Raw genomic sequence first — 20,062 nt, 5'->3', positions numbered from 1 at the left:
TTCAATTCTCAATCCACAAACCCTCTACACAAGATTGCATCAAATAGACAAAGATACTAACTGCCCTTCTATATGAAATATTAAACCTATAAAATCCTTAAAGTTTATAACTATTTAATGCCAATAAATATCATCTGGGTCTAGCTGGTCCGTGGGAACCTCAATCTTGCCACAACTTTCACCGTCCATCCTCTGACTTCCTCTGACCTCTCAACCCTTTGCACCTCCCTTTCCCTACCCAGACTCTGGGTATCCTTTATTTTACTAATTAAAATGGGAAGGTCCATTTTGAGTCATGTGACTAGGCAGCCCTTCTTGGGGAAGTGGAATTAACATTAAAATGCAGTTTCTGGACAGTCTACAAATGAGTATGGTGATTCCTCAGAAAATTTACAATAGTTTTACCTAAGAACCCAGCTTTACCACTCCTGAGCATATACCCAAAAGATGATCCAACATATAACAAGGATACATGCTCCACTATGTTCATAGCGGCGTCATTTATAACAGCCAGAAGCTGGAAACAACCTAGATATCCCTCAATAGAAGAACGGGTACAGACAATGTGGTACATTTACACCATATAGTACTACTCAGGGCGCTTGTCGAGGGGAATCTGGAAAGGGGGTTAACATTTGTAATGTAAATAAAGAAAATAACCAATAAAGAAAATAATAAATGCATCTGAGAAAATGGCTTGTATTTCTTTAAGTAATTTCAGTTGAATTACTAATCACCATTATGTTTGATCTATTCCCATATGCAGACTCGGTGACATTTATTTATTTAATTACTTATTTATTTGTTTATTTATTTGTTTGTTTATTTTTGCATCAGTCTAATGTGGGAAAGAACCAAACTCACCACAATGATAACAAGTAGCCCTGCCATCTGAACAGAGACCATGGGCTCAGATTCCTGTGATTTAAGGACAGACCCCCAGGTCATGGCTTGTGTTTCTGAGCTCTCACCTCCATGCTGAGCTGGAATCCATTTTAACCTGTCACAATCATCACATCAGGTTTGAACCTCAGAAGTCTCCTGAGAATCCCAGGTCTCATTATGATCAGGAAAAGAGTTGATTTCCTAGCTTTAATCTCTAAAGAGACTTGGGTAATATTTGAGTCTCCTTTCCCCAGCCTATGCAGATGTGCACGTGTGTACAAAGAGAATTATAGGGAACAATCAGGAAACAAAGTATGAGCAAATGGCCAAACAGTACAATGTGGATTGTAGTTCTCTTTCTAGTTTTCTTTCCTTTTGAGAAGAATCTAGACAGTTTCTCTCCCTCCCCCTCTCTCTCTTTATGCATACATACATATATATATATATATATATATATATATATATATATATATATATATATGTATAAAGATATATATATCTTTTTCCCTCTCTCTTTTTTACCTAACCGTTCCCGTAGTAAATAATATTGTGCCTTAACCTACCATCATTTTAATTCATTTTCTATGACTGAGGCATGTAGCTCCTGTACCTTTTCTTCAAGTTTTATAATGTGTCTCCCACAGCTTCTCTATGAATCATTATTATTTGCCTTACTGCATTTTCTTTTCAGTTTTTTTTTTTTTTTTTGTTTCTAACCACCTATTAAACTCAATTTTTATATCCTAACTTGCCCTCATTTTCTTCAGGCATTTGCTAATTTTTGTTGCCTGCAAATAAGTTTGGTTTTGTCCTCTTTGAGTTCATTTCCATGGTTTAAAAACTTTGGTCCCAGGCCCAGTGGGTCTACTTTAGAAACATGACTGCGACCAGTCTAGTGGGTATTTGTAGAAAAGCCTCAGCATTCCTGAAGGCTGCTTGTTCCCTAGTAAATCCCAAGGCCCCTGCTCACTCTGGGCCTTCTCTTAGTTTGCTGCATAAGAACACACCACATGTTACATCCTTTCTCCAATGTAAACTATTTCAAACCCCCATGCTGAGGAAAGGACTAGAAGAATGTTTTGATGACCCAAAGTACTGGGGAGAAGAAAAAGTCATATCTTGAGCATCATGGGCCAGCCAGCAGCAGAGGAACAAAAGTAATAAAGACTTACATAAGCTTTGGTGTGTCCTGAAGGGAAGAAGCATGCTTCTATCTCTAGAGCAGGAGGCCAAGTGACAGAGATTGCCAATGCCAAGTCCAGAGCAGTTAGAAAATGTTGTTGACTCCATGGATGCCTTAGATAAAGTTGTCCATGAGAGGGAAGATGCTTTAAGACTTCTTCAGACTGATCAAGAAAAACAAATTCCTGGTGCTTGGAGAAGGGACATATTTGGAAGAGTCATCTGGCATAAACTGAAGCCATGGCCTATACCTTGGTACCTAAATAAGAGATACAGCAGGAGGTAGTTCTTTGCAATGCCTTACGTGGATCACTTTGTCAGACTGAGAATTGAGAAACATGCCCACACTGAAGCATGAAAGAGACATTTACAGGAAAAGAAAGAAAAATTCTCCAGGAAAAATTCCCACATCTCTCTCAAGACCGGAAATCAAGTACTGTCTAAGATGAGGCCCAGAAGTTCAGTTCCATTGTTCTTAAAGTTCTGATGTTACTATCTGTTAAGAAGCTTATAAAGAAATGTTCTTTTCAAGTGACATCAGTTATTCTAGATAACAGGGCATCTTCATTAGCTTCACAAATAGTGGTCCTTCTACAAAAACCAAGCAGAGTTCAGGTTCAGTTCTCAATGAGCAGGTCCTGACATCTAAGCAACTTGCTGTCACCAGATATCTTGTTATAAATGTAATGATGTAATGCTGGTTGCTAGAGCAAAGTCAGCTTGGAAATGCTCTGTTCTCACCAGTAGTGTTAAAGTGGGGGTGGGGGAGGGGGAGGGTGCTTAAGGGAAGGCTCAGTGTTTAAGAGTACTTGTTGCTCTTCCAGAGAAACCAGCACAAATACAGAAGTTCATAACCATCTGTAACTCCAGGTCATGGGGAACCAATGCCCTCCTCTGGTGCAGATGCCAGGCACTAGCTGGTGTGGTGCAGGTGACATACCCACGCCTGGTTTTGTCAGCATGAAAGGAATGTGGATACTGGAAGAAAACTGGTGATTGCTTTCCCTGGAAAAGCAATTTGTAACTGGAAAAGGAGGACTGACTGTGGCAAGTCACAACAGACAAATCCAAACCCTTCCAGGACAGTAGTGATTTATTTAGTTTTGTAGGCCTAAGGTAAAAAGCATAGGCAGTAACTTTTACTAGTCAATAAAGATTAATTCCACCAACCCACCGGAGAGCTGGAAAGTACTTACTGAAAGCAAAATATTTGGAGACAATAGACATTCGTATAAAATTATAAAATGCCTATAATAAGAATAAGTCCATTTCAAGGAAAGCACAAACTCATTTCATCTATAGAGCCAGTTTAAGCCTTAAAATTTTAAGTGGAAATTGAAATATGCAAACTTGTATAAACATTCTACAAAAGTTGGTGTACTTTTCCTGGGTGTACTAAAGCTACAGATGTGAGGTGACGGCAGGCAGGGTGGAGCCCTCAAGGGCATTTTCTTTCTACACACTGCTTCCCTCCTTATTCATATGCCTGTTTGACAATCCACATCTGGTGAAAGGTACCCTGTAAGGTGGAAAGAAACATTACATAATTATGCAGCATTTTTTTTATCAGAAGGTGGTATTTTTTGCTCATAGATGTCCTTAACTTCTAAACGATTTCAACTCCCTCCTCCAAAATAGTACTGTTCCCTATTTTTTCTGCCTTCCTCTGAGACAGGTCAGACACTGTTCAGCCTGGCTTTTCAGGTCTAAGAGGACACCAAGCCCCTCTGTACCTGTTACATAAAAATCAAATTATAAAGCAGCTGGCAGAAAGACATGAGGAAGGGTCCTAAGGCAGTAGTGGAACCTCCTAGTGGGAACATGCTAGTTACTTCTGGTCGTCTGAGGGAAAATGGTATGCCTTTAATCTTACACACTCCCAGCTCAAGATAGACTCCCATTTAGACCAAGCACAGATCTCACTGACCCTGGATGCACAGCCAACTCGACACAGCCTCACCAGGAGTTGGGAAACAAATGAACTCATAAATAAATGACTCATGGATTAATGCGGTGCACCTAAGTCTGCCAAGAGCCAAGATGTATTACAAGCAGAGGCTCAACAGCTCCCACTCAAGGGTAAGTCAGGTAACAAATGTTCCTGATGATGCATCTGATATGTTCAACAGAACCAAGTGCGATGGTGCAGACGTATTATCTCAGCATTTGACACTGAGGCAAGAAGACTCCAAGCTGGAGCCCAGCCTGAGGTTGCTGGTGTGGGGAGCAGAGTGGGAGTTGTTTTTGTATGAAATGGTTTGAAGCAGACATTCCTACTAGGTTCCCACTCATCTGTCAGTTTTAAACACGAAGACCAATGAAGCACTAAATCATTCTTACTATTTTTTACCAAACAATATTTTCCAATGCTATATTTAAGCCAAATAAGAATCTTGGTTTTTTTTTTAAACTTTATTTTAAAAAACAAAGAAAAAAAGGAAAAAATTTTAAACATTTTTGCATAAATGTATATAAATATAATTGTGTCAGTGCTTGGCTTTTTTTTTTTTTTTTTTTTTTCTTTTTTTTAAGGTTTGATACTCTGCATTAAGGTCTTACTAGTTACAATGAGCAAAAAGTACATGTAAAACAGAATGTAACCCGGAATAAGAATCTTGTTTTTAAGTGAAGAAAATTTCTGCTCGACTGAAAGTTTATATGACTCAAAATTGTAATAAACAATCATTACCAGAAAAAGAGAAAAAAAAAGAGAAAAAAGAAAAAAGCTTTGGTCTCATTGGTCCTGAGTGTGGGTTTTAAATATTTATCTCGTATATCATGTAAATTGCTCTTCTTATGAAATGCGTATGATTTTTGGTTTCAATCAAGGACCTTCTATCTTAGTTTCAATTTGTTTTGGGTGTTTGTTCTGAGCATCAGAAATCAGAGGGATTGCTGTCTTTTATGTATCTTTACCAAGCCTTCTAGATTGAGAATGTGAGAAGTTAGGCAGCTTCTCTTGTATCTGAAGGCTTCAGAACCCAGACACAGATTCCTATTACATCCAGTTCTGGTCTAGACTGGCAGCATCTTGTGTGGAAGCTGTGCAGAGTAGGTCCTGAGCATCCTGACAGCTGCAGTTGTGTGGAAGTCAGTCAGCAACAGAGTTGGAGGAGTGGTTCCTCATGGGGAGGGGAGGGGCACATCTGCCTGATCAGATGAGTTTAAGAAAAAACAAAACAATAACAAAGAAACAAACAAGGGAACAATCAAGCAAAAATTCAAGCCAACAAAAAATAGCTATAAAGATTTGGAAATCTAATTAATCAGAATGTCCGGAAATAGGTGGGCTTTGAAGAATTATGTAACAGGAAGCTGTTGAATAATGGGCGGGTCCAAAAGGAGATCTTTGGAGGAAGATACCTAAGTGACAGGAAGTTCCACCATTCCCTGTTTCTCCACGCCTCTGTGCAGTCTCCTGGTCAGGAAGTCAAGGTGGGAGACTAGTTTTCAGTGTCTGTGGTACCCAAAAACTTCCTGAAGCTGCAGTTGCTGTGCTGGCCTCCTAGGACATTCAGCAGTTGGTCCTGTCACCCGCCAGGTTAGAGGAGCTGCTGGGCTGGGAAAGGGGCAGGAGCAGAGCAGGGCTGTGGGGCAGGGGTGCATTTCCTGCCGCCACTCTCACAGTTCTGTTGTTAATATCATAGCGTTGTCGGGAGGTTTGAGGTCTTGTGAATTGTGTTTTTGGCGATGTTTTCATTAATTTTATGTGGTTGCAAGAATATTTTCCTAAAATAACCTCATAGATTCTTGGTCATAGCTGTCGTTTGTGCACCAGGGTTCTCTTTCTAAAAGCTTTAACAAAGCTCCTTGTGTTCAAATTAATTCATGCTTTCTTAACTCTCCTGTTTCTCTGTTTGCCATTTCATTTCCATTTCTCCAGGGGACTGAAAAGGCATCCGGAGAGAGCTTTGTATATGAATCATATGAGAGACCACTGCAGGTTTGATTGAAAGTATTCGTTATAAAGCACCATCATATGGCTGTAATATTAACATTAATTCAGTATAGTTATAGTGTCCATTAATTTTACACTATTAATTTTACACTGAGGTATATGCAGCCTTTGTTGTAAATACAGCGTTTGGAAATGTGTCTTCATAGGCTTAGTTATTAATGTTACACTTTAGGTATGAGTGAAAAATGTAGCAGGGATATATGGCAGATTCTGTTGTACCTGGGTGTCGCCAGATTAAAACCAATTCCAGTATGTTGGCAAGGTGTATTAAATATATACTGACCCAGAGATTTACTCTGGTCACATGCTGCTGGCTACAGTATAGCCCATTGTAGTTTCTAATGGAGTTTTATTATTTTTCTAAGACATGCAACCTGCAGCATTGCAAGAAGATACCTGGTTCTTGGGCTGGTGGTGCGACTAATTTTTGGCACTTCAGTCTGAGGTAAAAGTGGAGTTATCTGGTTGGGTCCAGACTTAACCAGGCCATGAAATTGGGGGTGGGGTGGGTATTTGGGGCTTAGGGGCTTGAGGATGGAGAGGCTGGCCAAGAGAGAACCTGGAGTTAAGAAAGTGCCTAGCAGGCAGTGTCTACAGTGATATGTTAATAGGCACCGCAGGTAGCCATTCCTCCTGAATTTCTTTGAATCCTTCCAAGGTTCAACCCAGCCTGCTGTGAGAGGAGGAGATCAGAACCAGGTATTTTTTTAGGTAGAAATCAAGACATTACTTAGACAGCATCGTTTGAATAATAATGATATCTCACTTACATAAGAATAAGTGGCTCCTTGGCTCATGAAAAGCACTATTCCCATGCACATTCATGAATTGTTTAGTTCTGCAATGTGGACTTCTTGCAGGTGTTGGAATTCTCAGATCGTGCACTAAGAACTTTTTTCAGAGACAAGTTGTTAGAGAAGTTTCAAGTCTGGATTCTGTGGGTCACAATATTTTTTCTTGCAGTCTTCCTTGCTCCTCCTTCTTGTTGTTTGGAAAAGGACTCTGTATTTACTGTGTTACTGACTCTCAGGTCTCATAGGGTAAAATGAATTGGCATAGTTGTAAATCAAATCTAATAGCCCTGGATGGTAAAGGTCAATAAGATTTTAACAAAGAATCCAGGAATGTTTGAGGGATTGAGCAGGGCATGGGTGTGGCCCACCTGTCAGTAGAAAGAGGACATGAACTTGATTGTGCCAGATTCTACTTCATACATGTTTCTGGAAAATATTACAGAGAACAGTATTAGATGTCATGATACGGATTTCCCATGGTAGGTAGTGAAGTCAGTTGATGTAAATATTTGATTAGTTTTGAGACTGTGAAATGACTGTTGCCCCTTGAGACAAAGTTTCTTTATCTCATAGTACAGCAGCATCTGGCTATTGGGGAGAGAAGGGCCATTTACACATGAAGCAAACTTCAGTATTGGATTTCCTCCTAGGGCCTGTGACCTTCCTCACTGGATTTTAGCCAGATTCCCAGTTCAGTCTTTGTATTTTATTTCCTGTAGTCCTGACCTCAGCTTGAACTAGAAAACCCTCTGTTATCCACTAATTGTATTGCATATTTTCTCTAATTTTTATTATATAGAAATTTCTTTTGTCAGTTAATTTTCTATCACATACTAGGTATTATCTTTATTTTTTTCATTTATAATATAATAATATATTTACAGACAAAGATTGTGGTAGAATAATTTCATTTTCTCTTTCTTTTTTTTTTTTTTTTTTTGTTTTTTTATTTTTTTGTTTTTTCTGCCAGGGACTTTCCAAAGCTCCTAGAGTTTAATTTAATCTATGTTATCTAAATCTCCTAGTGTTTACATTTTTAGACCAATGGTTTTTGCACATGATCTGTCCAAAAAGACGTTCATATTCACCCCCTCTTCGTTCTCTTTTCCATCCATTGTTATTCCTGATTTCATCCGATCCTTGTGAATCACGTATATTGTGAAGCAGATTTGGATGAGCAGCCATGATTTCATATATTTATAATTCCATGTACCTGCTTCGTGACAGTGTGGGATTCCATAACTCCACTTCCTCCATCTTTTACAGCCTTCCCTTCCCTGTCTCCTGGATATTTACTCAGCACTCTCTGAATTGGCAGTTTCCCTTTACTATCCATGATTGGCTGACTTAGGCGGAAAGCATCCCCATGCTATGGTGTAGACAGAACGTACATTGTCACATATTTTGATGTTTCAACACAAGGGGTCAGCATCTAGAGAGAACCATTGAAGACTCCTTACACCCAGCATCCTACAGAGCAAGTTTGTAATCTCCACAAACATATTTCAGATCCTCTTAGACACTGAACGTTCTTCTGACTTCTCAGTTTATTCTTTAGGAATATATAAAACCCAGTGGTATTTTCTAGTATTTTTCTAGAGCTTATTAAGTTCATTATCAGATTGGAGTATTCTCTTGGGATGTTTGTAGTTCTTGAGTTAAAGAAATATGTGTTTTATAGTTTGGGAAAACATGCCTTCCTCGTATCCTCATTTGAACACAGAATATGTTCTAAGTCTTACTTGCTCTATGTTAGCCCTTCTGCACTGTGGTAAGTTAGTGTGGAGGCTTTGCACGTGCTTATCTCTCTTCTGAAAATAGTAGAACGATGACAGCGCTCTTCAATTTTCATACAGTTAACTTTAGGATTTGGTTATTATCTTTGTTAGACTTTCTCTTCAAACATTCCTTAGAAGTGTCTTAGTGATCCACTGTGATATGTTGCTTCAGGCTTTTCGAAGACATGTTAACATGGTTGTGATACTACTGTTAGTGACTGTATGTAGTTTCTGCCTTGAGTCCTTTGGTTTGTTCTTGTTGAAGCAGTCATTCATCTCTTGTATGAAATCAAGTGGAGTTCACTCTTTGCATCCATTAGAGAGAAACTTTTCAATGTGCACTGGTGGACCTGGACTTCTATTATTTTCTTTTTGATTATTTTTATGGTTATTGCTTTTGAATACAGATTTGATAAGAGTACATCATATCTTTTTTCTGTATTCTGCTCAGTTCTCTGTGAAAAATTATTGTGAGATTTCCTAAAGAAATTTGGGAACTCAGTGTTGGATACTTTAGTCCTCATAGAATCTTAGAAGAAGCACTGAGGGCCTGGGTGTCAGCACTTGCTTATTGCCTCGCCTAGTGTTATATCATTGAAAGTTTACTTGTTCACCTGTTTCCAGAAAATCCTTATTTTCCTCATTAATTCTCATTATTTCATACGACTTTCTCAAGTACTTTGTCATCTGCTAGTTCCCAGTGTCAATCTCAACTACTGAGGCACGGGCATCGCAAGAGAACATTCATTTACCTAATAAATGCCAAGAGCAATAGCTGACATGAGAAAAATATAAAGTCAAAGTCATAAACAAATAGGGCTGAATATTTGCTGATGCCGTGGTCTTGACTTTCTGTAGTAATAGTTTCTAAACATTTAGAGTCAATTTTTAAGTTTTATTTATGCATAAACTCATGTATGTATATGTATGTGTGTGGATATATGTGCATGTACATGTATTGGTATGCCAGGAAACCCCTATCAGGCATTCTTTCATGTGAACTTATAACAGTTATTGCCAGAGAGAAAATCCATAACACCAAGGCTAGAAGAATCTCACTATATTCATATTTAATATGGGTTTGGAACTTGATATATGCCTGGAAAAACTACCAAGATGCAGATATATACATGTTCAGGAAAGTATTATACCAGTGATAGTATTTTAGCAGATTTGATATAACGAGGGAATCTATACTCGTGTATTAATATTACACCTAGCAGCTGTAAGTGACTTTCTACCATTCTTCTTCTTGATTTTGTTCTCACATTGCCTAGAAGTTTTGTTCTCAACCCTTGAGTTGTGATGTCTTTTTGGTCAGTTGACACTTCCTCAGGGTTTGTAAAAGCCGACCATCATAAAACATATTTTTTTATATTCTTGGGAAGTTATACACCACTCCTGTTATCAATCTGTGTGTGGGTCTGAAACATATAGATGTGCCAACTTACCAGTTCCTGGAACTGTAATAAGAGTATACCACACCATTAGAAATGTGGAGTACAACTGGCTTAAAGTAAATTCCATTTAAAGACATTACATCTATAATTGTAATATTCTACATATTAATGCATTCATGTGGATGTTAAGGGGTTAAGGTGAAAGCATCTGTATCTGTGCATGCCAGTTAGAAATCAAGGCCATGTTGATAGGAGACTTTAGTTAGAAATACGATAAGCTGTAAACCTCCTTAGATGATGATGAAAATTGTTGTAACTAATTCTTTTGACAATATATTATTTTTCAAATAACATGATAATTGGCAGATAGAATCATTGTACTCCAAGACAACAGGACAGACATAGAAAGTCGATACCCTGTATCTACCTGGTAGAATGAAGTGGAATCTCATCAAAGGGTCAGATCATGTATTCTCGTTTGATGGCCAATGAGTCACCATTCAATTCTAGTCATCATTCATGGTAGCCACTAGTCATTTGTCTTTTCTCTAGGTCCAGGGAGAGAAGTTCACAGTAATAACCCTGAATAATTATGTTTAACAGAAGGTAATCATGAGCTCTGTTTAAATTCCTGGTGCCTGCTGACAGATTATACTCATAATCCTTACCACGCTAAATATTTGATTCCATGCTTTCATATCTGCAGAAGTGTTGACAAGTTTCCTCATATTCTTTTATTAATGTCCTTTTTTGTGGTTTAGCATACTCCACAATAAAGCTTTATTAATTTAATCTCTGTACTGCGCAGATCCTGCTTTGAAATTTAGAAGACTGCCAATCTTTGAATCTGGGAGAAGAACATCAAAAAGAATGAGTGTGAGTCTTGTAAAAAGTCAACAGGTCAGTGTGCTGTTCCCTTTTGTTTGAAAAAAATCTCTTTGTCTTCAAAGCATTCAATAGTTTTATTAACTATAACTAGTAAAGTTATCTCATGGGCTTTTTAAAAAAGTATTCATTTATTCATTCATTATATGTAAGTACTCTGTAACTGTCTTGGGACACACCCAAAGAGGGCATCGGATCTCATTCAAGATGGTTGAGAGCCCTCCTGTGGTTGCTGTTACTTGAATTCAGGACCTCTGGAAAAGGAGTCAGTACTATTAACCACTGAGCCATCTCTGCAGCCTCCTAAAAGGCTTATTTTCTATGATCTTCATTTTCTTGTGATATGATGAAAATGTAAGGTTTAGGTCTCTCTCTGTCTCTCTCTCTCTCTCTCTCTCTCTCTCTCTCTCTCTCTCTCTCTATATATATATATATATATATATATATATATATATATATATATATATATATATTAGATACCATTATATTTTCACTGGAATTTCTACTGTGTGGACATACAACTTTCAAGGACTGAAGACCTGCAGGTCTCAAAGAGAATCTGTTGTAAATGATGCTCAAAATCTTTATGGATGGCCAATTTTATTTTTTGTCATTAGCTTTATTAATTTATTTAATTTATAAAATATTAGTATAACTTACAAAATTTGTTACATAACAACATATGATGAATACACATTCTTTTTCTTTTTTCTTTTTAAAGAATGACTGAGGCCTTCCTCTTTTTCGAGCTTCATAAGATCTGTGAGTTGTTTCTTGAGTATTCAAAGCTTTCTGGGGCTAGTATCCAATTATCAGCGAATTTTTTTTTTTTTATTATGTCTGTTCTTTTCTGACTGGGTTACCTTACACAGGATAAGTATATTAACATGTCTTCGGTAAATAGTGATAGTTTGATTTCTTCCTTTCCAATTTGTCTTTCTTTGACTTTCTTTTGTTGTGTAATTGCTCTGGCCAGGACTTTCAGTACTATATTGATTAGGTAGCAAGAGAGCAGGCAGCCTTGTCTGGTCACTGATAGTAGTGGTATTGCTTCAAGTTTCTCATTGTTTAGTTTGATGTTGGCTACTGGTTTGCTGTATATTGCTTTTACTATGTCTAGGTATGAGCCTTAGATTGCTGCTCTTTCCAAGACTTTTAAAATGAAGGTGCTGAATTTTGTCAAATGCTTTTACAGCGTCTAATTTGATGATCATGATCTTTTTTCTTGAGATTTTTATATGTTGAATTATGTTGATGTATTTCTGTATGTTGAACCATACATGCATCCCAGGGTTGAATCCTAATCGATAATGGTGAATGATTGTTTTGATGTGTTCTTGGATTTGGTTTGCAAGAATTTTAGGGAGTATTTGTGCATCAATGTTCATGAGTGAGATTGGTTAAACTTCTCATTTTTAGGGTCTTTGTGTGGTTTTGGGAATGAGAGTAATTGTGGCTTTGAAGAATTAGACAGGTATTATTTTCTCTGTTTCTATTTTCTGGAATAGTTTGGAGAGTATTGGTATTCATTCTTCTATGAAGTCTGATAGAATTCTACACTGAACCCTTCTGGTGCTGCCCTTTTTCTGTGTGGGAGGATGTTTCTATTTCTTTTGCTGTTGTAGCATAGATTAGGTGGTTTATCCCATCCTGATTTAATGTTGGTATCTGGAATCTGTCTAATAATTTGTCCATTTCCTCCATTTTCCAGTTTTGTTGAATATAAGCTTTTGTAGTGGAATCTGATGATTTCTTGAATTTCCTCACTTTCTGTTGTTATTTCTCCCCGTTCATTTCTGATTTTGTTATTTTGGATACTCTCTTTGTGCCCTCTAGTTAGTCTGGCTAAGGGTTTATGGATCTTGTTGATTTTCTCCAAGAACCAATTTCCATTTTTGTTGATTTTTTTTTTAATGGTTCTTTTGGTTTTTACTTGGTTTATTTTTACTCTGAGTTTGATTATTTTCTGCAGTCTATTCCTCTTGTGTATATGTAATTCTTTTTGTTCTAGAAATTTCAGCCATGCTATCAAGTTCTAGTGTATGCTCTCTCCACTTTCATTTTGGAGGCACTCAGAACGATGAGTATTCCTCTTAGTACTGCTTTCATTTCATACCATAGGTTTGGGTATGTTTTGCTTTCATTTTCATTAAATTCTAAAAAGTTTTTGATTTCTTTCTTTATTTCTATTTTAATAACTTTTGGTTGAAAGTCAATTTTCTTTGATATTAGAATGGCTACACCAGATTGTTTTGTGGTATTTTTGGCTTGGAAAGTTTTCTTTCCCATTTTGTTTTCTTCTTGTCTTTAGAAGAAAGAGCGATTCATCTGCTCTTTTTCCTTTTTTCTAAAATGTTGTACATTGGAAAGAAAACTAAAGGATTGTGTCCATGTTTTTGTCATTGTTGTTATTATTCTTTAGAATATTGTTTTATAATTTAGTATGTAAGTGTTCATTTGCAGGTTTTTCTGTACACTGTACATTATGCTCCTAGCTTCCTGAGTTGAGCACCAAACCCTTGAGATTTAAGTCACAGCAAATGTCTTAAACTAATTTTTCCCTGCCCCAGGTTGATATATCTGATTCCAGTTTCTAATAAAAATACTATATACCCTGAATAGTATAATTCTTGAAAAACAGAAAAATTGTGTATAATACTTATTTGTTCACATGACCATCTTATCCTCAAATCTGTTCGTATAAAAAAGGAAAGATAATAAAGCTAAAATTAAAACATTGAAATTTTCAGTTATGTCAGTATCATGAGGAATAATAAATTTTATATTTATGAAGAAATAGCAAAATTATCGTACAATTAATAAGAGATTTAATCAAAAAAACTGATTTTGCTTCATTGAAATGTATAATCATATGTCCTTCATTTAAAATACATATCTAAGAATTCTTTTGTGAATGATTATGTTACTTATAAAATTTTTGTTTTATGTATGTATGTATTGCTGGTGCCAGCTTTTATAAACCTTAAATAATTTAATTCTCTTTAATAGTGACTTTTTTTTACTTCTTGGGTGTGAATATATTGAAATAAAATAATTTTTCTACATATATGTGTTTATATGTTACTTGGAATGTTTAATGTATGTCCTGACGTTGCACTCTTTTTCTACTTTAAGAAAAACTCTAACATTTGGTCCATCTATTAATTCTACAATTGATATTTTACTTCTTTTTATGGAAAGGTTCTACCATTTTCCTAGACCCCAGAATGTCAAATGCATACGATATAATAAAGTCATATGAGGCCCATCTGATACCATGATTGAGGTATTAACCATATATGAGTGAGGTAGACAATGTAGAATTGATGGCATATTTTTTCCTGATCAAAACTTGATCATCTGTGATGTGACACTAGGATTCTGTTTGATATCAAATCATACTACTACATACAGGTACATCACTGTATTCAGAAATCAAACGTGCATGTTACATTTTATAAAGTATTGCAGCTTTTGAGATGATTATACCATTCATTCTCAGAGATGTAAGTAGAAGGCGATAATTATGAATTTAGTAAGTGTATTTTGTTGGAGTTAGTTTCTTTTACTGTATAATGAATGTTGGTAGCATTTCTCTGAAATTATGCATATGTGATGCTTATTCCTGCTGCTAAAAAGTGTTCACCTAAGAGTGTTAAATTTTAAAGAACTCGGTATAACAGTCCATTGTATAGAATCAGGAGGTTGTTGGCAAATAAATTTCATAATAGCACACTTTTAAAGATATTACACAATGCAAAGTATGGAAAAAAAGAAAAAAAATCAAATATAGTTATCGTGGCAAATTTACATTTGCTGGTAATGTCTCAGAAATCCATAGAAAATTTGTAATAGTGAGAGCCTTGATAAATGAGAGCATTATAATAATTCATTCTATAGATTATCTATAGAAGACAGCAATACATAACTTTAGACACTTGTCCATGAAACTTTGAGAAATTATTTGTCTTTCTATATTTTCCTTTCCTAATAGATATTACAATGTATATAATATTCTTTGGCACATTTTATAAATATACAAAAGCAATTTTGTACAGTAACCAACAGGTAGTTTTTCCATCACAGGGTCCCTTAACCTACAAGGATGTGGCTGTGGACTTCACACGAGAGGAATGGGAAGGTCTCAGTTCTGCTCAGAGGACATTGTACATGGATGTGATGGTGGAGATTTACAACAATCTACTGTTTGTGGGTATGAATGCACTTCTTGTGGAATTCCTGAGTCTTTCATTGAATTTTTGTACATGTGTTTATATAAACTTCTGGACACATAATAGTTGGGTCACGTTAATATTAATATGGCATTAAACTTTTTGCTTACTTATGACTTTTTATAATTCAAAAGATTTTAAGTGGATATATAGATCTGTTGTTTTTGAAAAGTTTAATTTTGCTTATTTATTTACATTTTAATATAGGGTCACTGAGTTTAGTACTGGTACAGCATGTAGTTTATCTTCAGCTTTTTGAATGCTGAAATAAGCAAATTCATAGGATTCATTTATGATTATGAATTTCTAGCTGATCCTAGCAATTAAGTGCCACTGTGGAACAATATGTAATAAAAAAGTAGAGATATCTTATTGTGAGATCTACTTTGTGTATGTTCAATGCTGATTGGTCACTTATTTTCATAATTTGTGCAAGGTACAGTTTTGAAGGTACTATTATAATGTATATTATTTCTTTCAGTTGATGGGGATCAAAGTTAAGGTTTTCCTGAGGATCCATATAATAAATATAAAAAGAGTAAAGCTGCTTTTGAGAACATAAAGTTTTAAGAATGTGTAGTTTACCTGAACGTTGGGCAAACATCCTTATTGAATCTCTTTTTCCTTAGTGCACTAATCTGTCATCTTTAATTACACTTTTTTTTCAGAACATTATTTTGTATCTGGAAAATATGGGAAGGTCTTAGATAAATTTTATGATCATGTGAATGTGCAAGAACAGTTTTCCAAATGGGATGAAATTAGCAAAATGACATTAGAATCCACCCAAAGAACACCTTATAAAACCAATCACCAAGATGCCTCTCTGCATTCCTCAAACCTGAAAAGACATAAAACCGGGAAAACCAGAAAAGTTTGTAAATATAAAGACTGTATAAAGATTTCAAATGAATGCACAATCACTAGTGTAAATTCAAGAGTCCACTTAGAAAACAAAAAACTCAAAAATACAGAATTTGATAACAGTTTTTTCTCTAATGATGAATTTATTCTGAAAGAATACAGTAATGGTGAAAAACTTTACAAATGCAATGAATGTGAGATATATTTTAACAAAATGTGGAATCTTCATGGGCATCAAAGATTTTATCCAAAAGAGAAACTTTCCAAATGCGGTGAATGTGACAAATGCTTTGGCCAACAATCTCATTTTAATATTCATCACAGAATTCATACAGGAGAGAAACATTTCAAATGCAATGAATGTAAAAACTGCTTTAGCCATCAATCCCACCTTAGTATTCTTCAGAGAATTCATATAGGAGAGAAACCTTACAAATGCAGTGATTGTAACAAATCCTTTGCTAATAAAAGCTATCTGAGAATTCATCAGAGAATTCATACAGGAGAAAAACCTTACAAATGCAGTGAATGTGACAAATGCTTTGTGAAAAAATCCCATCTTAATATTCATCAGAGAATTCATACAGGAGAGAAACCTTACAAATGCACTGATTGTAACAAATTTTTTGCTGATAAAAGCTATCTGAGAATTCATCAGAGAATTCATACAGGAGAGAAACCTTACAAATGCAGTGATTGTAACAAATCCTTTGCTGATAAAAGATGTCTGAGAACTCATCAGAGAGTTCATACAGGAGAAAAACCTTACAAATGCAGTGAATGTGACAAATGCTTTGTGAAAAAATCCCATCTTAATATTCATCAGAGAATTCATACAGGAGAGAAACCTTACAAATGCACTGATTGTAACAAATCCTTTGCTGATAAAAGCTATCTGAGAATTCATCAGAGAATTCATACAGGAGAGAAACCTTACAAATGCAGTGATTGTAACAAATCCTTTGCTGATAAAAGATGTCTGAGAACTCATCAGAGAGTTCATACAGGAGAAAAACCTTACAAATGCAGTGAATGTGACAATTGCTTTGTGAAAAAATCCCATCTTAATATTCATCAGAGAATTCATACAGGAGAGAAACCTTTCAAATGCAATGAATGTAAAAAATGCTTTATCCAACAATCCCATCTTAGTATTCATCAGAGAATTCATACAGGAGAGAAACCTTACAAATGCAGTGAATGTGACAAATGCTTTGTCACAAAATCCCATCTTAATATTCATCAGAGAATTCGTACAGGAGAGAAACCTTACAAATGCAGTGATTGTAACAAATCCTTTGCTGATAAAAGCTGTCTGAGAATTCATCAGAGAATTCATACAGGAGAGAAACCTTACAAATGCACTGATTGTAACAAATCCTTTGCTGATAAAAGCTGTCTGAGAATTCATCAGAGAATTCATACAGGAGAGAAACCTTACAAATGCACTGATTGCAACAAATCCTTTGCTGATAAAAGGTGTCTGAGAATTCATCAGAGAATTCATACAGGAGAGAAACCTTACAAATGCAGTGATTGTAACAAATCCTTTGCTGATAAAAGCTGTCTGAGAACTCATCAGAGAATTCATACAGGAGAAAAACCTTACAAATGCAGTGAATGTGACAAATGCTTTGTGAAAAAATCCTATCTTAATATTCATCAGAGAATTCATACAGGAGAGAAACCTTTCAAATGCAATGAATGTAAAAAATGCTTTATCCAACAATCCCATCTTAGTATTCATCAGAGAATTCATACAGGAGAGAAACCTTACAAATGCAGTGAATGTGACAAATGCTTTGTGAAAAAATCCTATCTTAATATTCATCAGAGAATTCATACAGGAGAGAAACCTTTCAAATGCAATGAATGTAAAAAATGCTTTATCCAACAATCCCATCTTAGTATTCATCAGAGAATTCATACAGGAGAGAAACCTTACAAATGCAGTGAATGTGACAAATGCTTTGTCACAAAATCCCATCTTAATATTCATCAGAGAATTCATACAGGAGAGAAACCTTACAAATGCAGTGAATGTGGCAAATGCTTTGGTCAACAATCCCATGTTACTACTCATCAGAGAATTCATAATGCAGAAAAATCCTAGAAATATTCTGAATGTGAAAATTGTTTTGCCTACAAAAGCTGTCTGAGAATTAACCAGAGAATCCATACAGGAGGGAAACTTTACAAATGCTGTTATTGTAAAAAGTCTTTTCCTGATTAAAGCTGTCTGAGAGTTCATCAGAGAATCCATACAGGAGAGAAACCTTACCAATGCAGTTTATGTGGCATATTCTTTCAACAACAATCCCATCTTAATATTCATCAGAGAATTCATACAGGAGAGAGACCTTACAAATGTAGTGATTATAACAAATATTTTTCTGACAAAGCTTTCTGAGAATTCATTAGAGATTTCATACAGGATAGAAACTTTACAAATGCAGTAGATGTGGCAAATGCGTTGGCAATCAATCCAATCTTAATATTTATCAGAGAATTCATATAGGAGAGAAACCTTACAAATGCAGTGCATGTAAAAAATTTTTTTGCTTACAAATGCTGTCTAAAGAGTTCATTAGAGAATTCATATAGTAGAGAAACTTCACAATTGTTGCGAATGTCACTAGTGTTTTGTAGACAAAAGCTGCCTGACAACTTATCATGGAATTTATACAGGAGAACAACATTACAAATGTAATGAATGTGAAAAATCATTTACCCACAAATATAGTCTATTTGTTCATTAGAGAATTCATACAAGAGAGAAACCTTACAAATGCAGTGATGGTAAAAAATATTTTTCAGACAAAGCTATCTCAGAGTTCATCAGAAAATTCATAGAGTAGAGAAACCTAACAAATGCCGTTAATATGGCAAATACTTTTTCTAAGCATGCCATCTTTGCAATCGTGACAGAATTCATATAGAAGAAAAATCTTACAAATGTAGTGATTGTGAGGAATGCTTTTCTCAAAAAGGTAATCTGATAAACATTATAGAATTCATACATCTGATAATTTTTTTAAATGCCATACATGACACATGGGTTTCCTACAATGTCAGTCTGATAGGTTACACAAAATAAAGAAACATAAATTAAGTGAATGAGGCAATATTTACCAATTATTATCTTCTTAAAATTCGTTTGAGAATATTACCAAGATAGAAAACTTTTAAATGTATTGAAGGTGTGAATTTTTTTCATTTGGCCTATGTTTTAGAAAGTAACAGCATACATAAGGCAGACAATCTTAAGGGATATAATATATGCAGAAATATCCATGACTTCATTTCAGATCCAAGAAATCATGTAAAAATGATTTGTGGTGAAAGTATTTCTGCTGAGAAAAATGAGGCATATGTTTCAGTCAGAGTGTATTTTTTGCAACACTTTAGGCTCGAAATTAGAGAATTTGTATGACTATAAAAAACTTGTGAAAACCTACATTCAGTGTTCAAACATTAGAGAAAGTCAATTATTAATGCTGGCAGAAATGCTGAGAATGTGACAATATAGAAACATTTTCTATAACTTATCCTTCTTTACTCTCAGATATTCCATGATGAACAGAAGTGGGAAGCCAGAAGAATATATTTTTTATGTAACACTTTCATGGCAACAGAAATTAAGATTTCAAATAGAAACACAGCTCAACATACGTAATACGTAAAAACTGACAGCATTACGTAGAATTCCAATAATTCAGACAAATTATACTTTAAATAGTGGATTTTACTCACTGAGCCACCAGGACTTCATTTATTTATATGTCTCCAGATATAATGTCTCCTTGTATAATCCAGAAGCCATATTTATTTTCACATGCTGGTTTCCTGTTTTAGGATACAACTGAGTCCCATGTGCTGTGATGAGCAACTTCTCCATTGTCCTGTAAATAAAAATGACTGATCCAACAAGAACAACTTTATTGTTTTAAATTTGCATAAGGATACTAATATGAATATATGTTCAACCTCTCAGAGAATGTCTCTTATCAAACATATGCTGATGTCATGAATATTTTCTTCAAAGCGGTAGCATAAACTTTTTAGTAATAATTTGAAATGGTTG

The 20,062-nt window shown here is 35.3% G+C and overlaps 1 pseudogene across 1 annotated transcript; it reads left to right on the top strand.

The window, feature by feature from the left end:
* Positions 1-1,762: 1,762 nt before the first annotated feature.
* On the top strand, positions 1,763-2,511 carry LOC308424208 (large ribosomal subunit protein uL29m-like; annotated as a pseudogene). The gene has a single exon. The product of its transcript is annotated as a large ribosomal subunit protein uL29m-like (transcript).
* Positions 2,512-20,062: the final 17,551 nt, after the last annotated feature.

Source organism: Micromys minutus, assembly GCF_963924665.1.
Source record: "Micromys minutus genome assembly, chromosome: 9".
Classification (NCBI taxonomy): Eukaryota; Metazoa; Chordata; class Mammalia; order Rodentia; family Muridae; genus Micromys; species Micromys minutus.
This window is presented reverse-complemented; position numbering and strand designations above follow the sequence as displayed.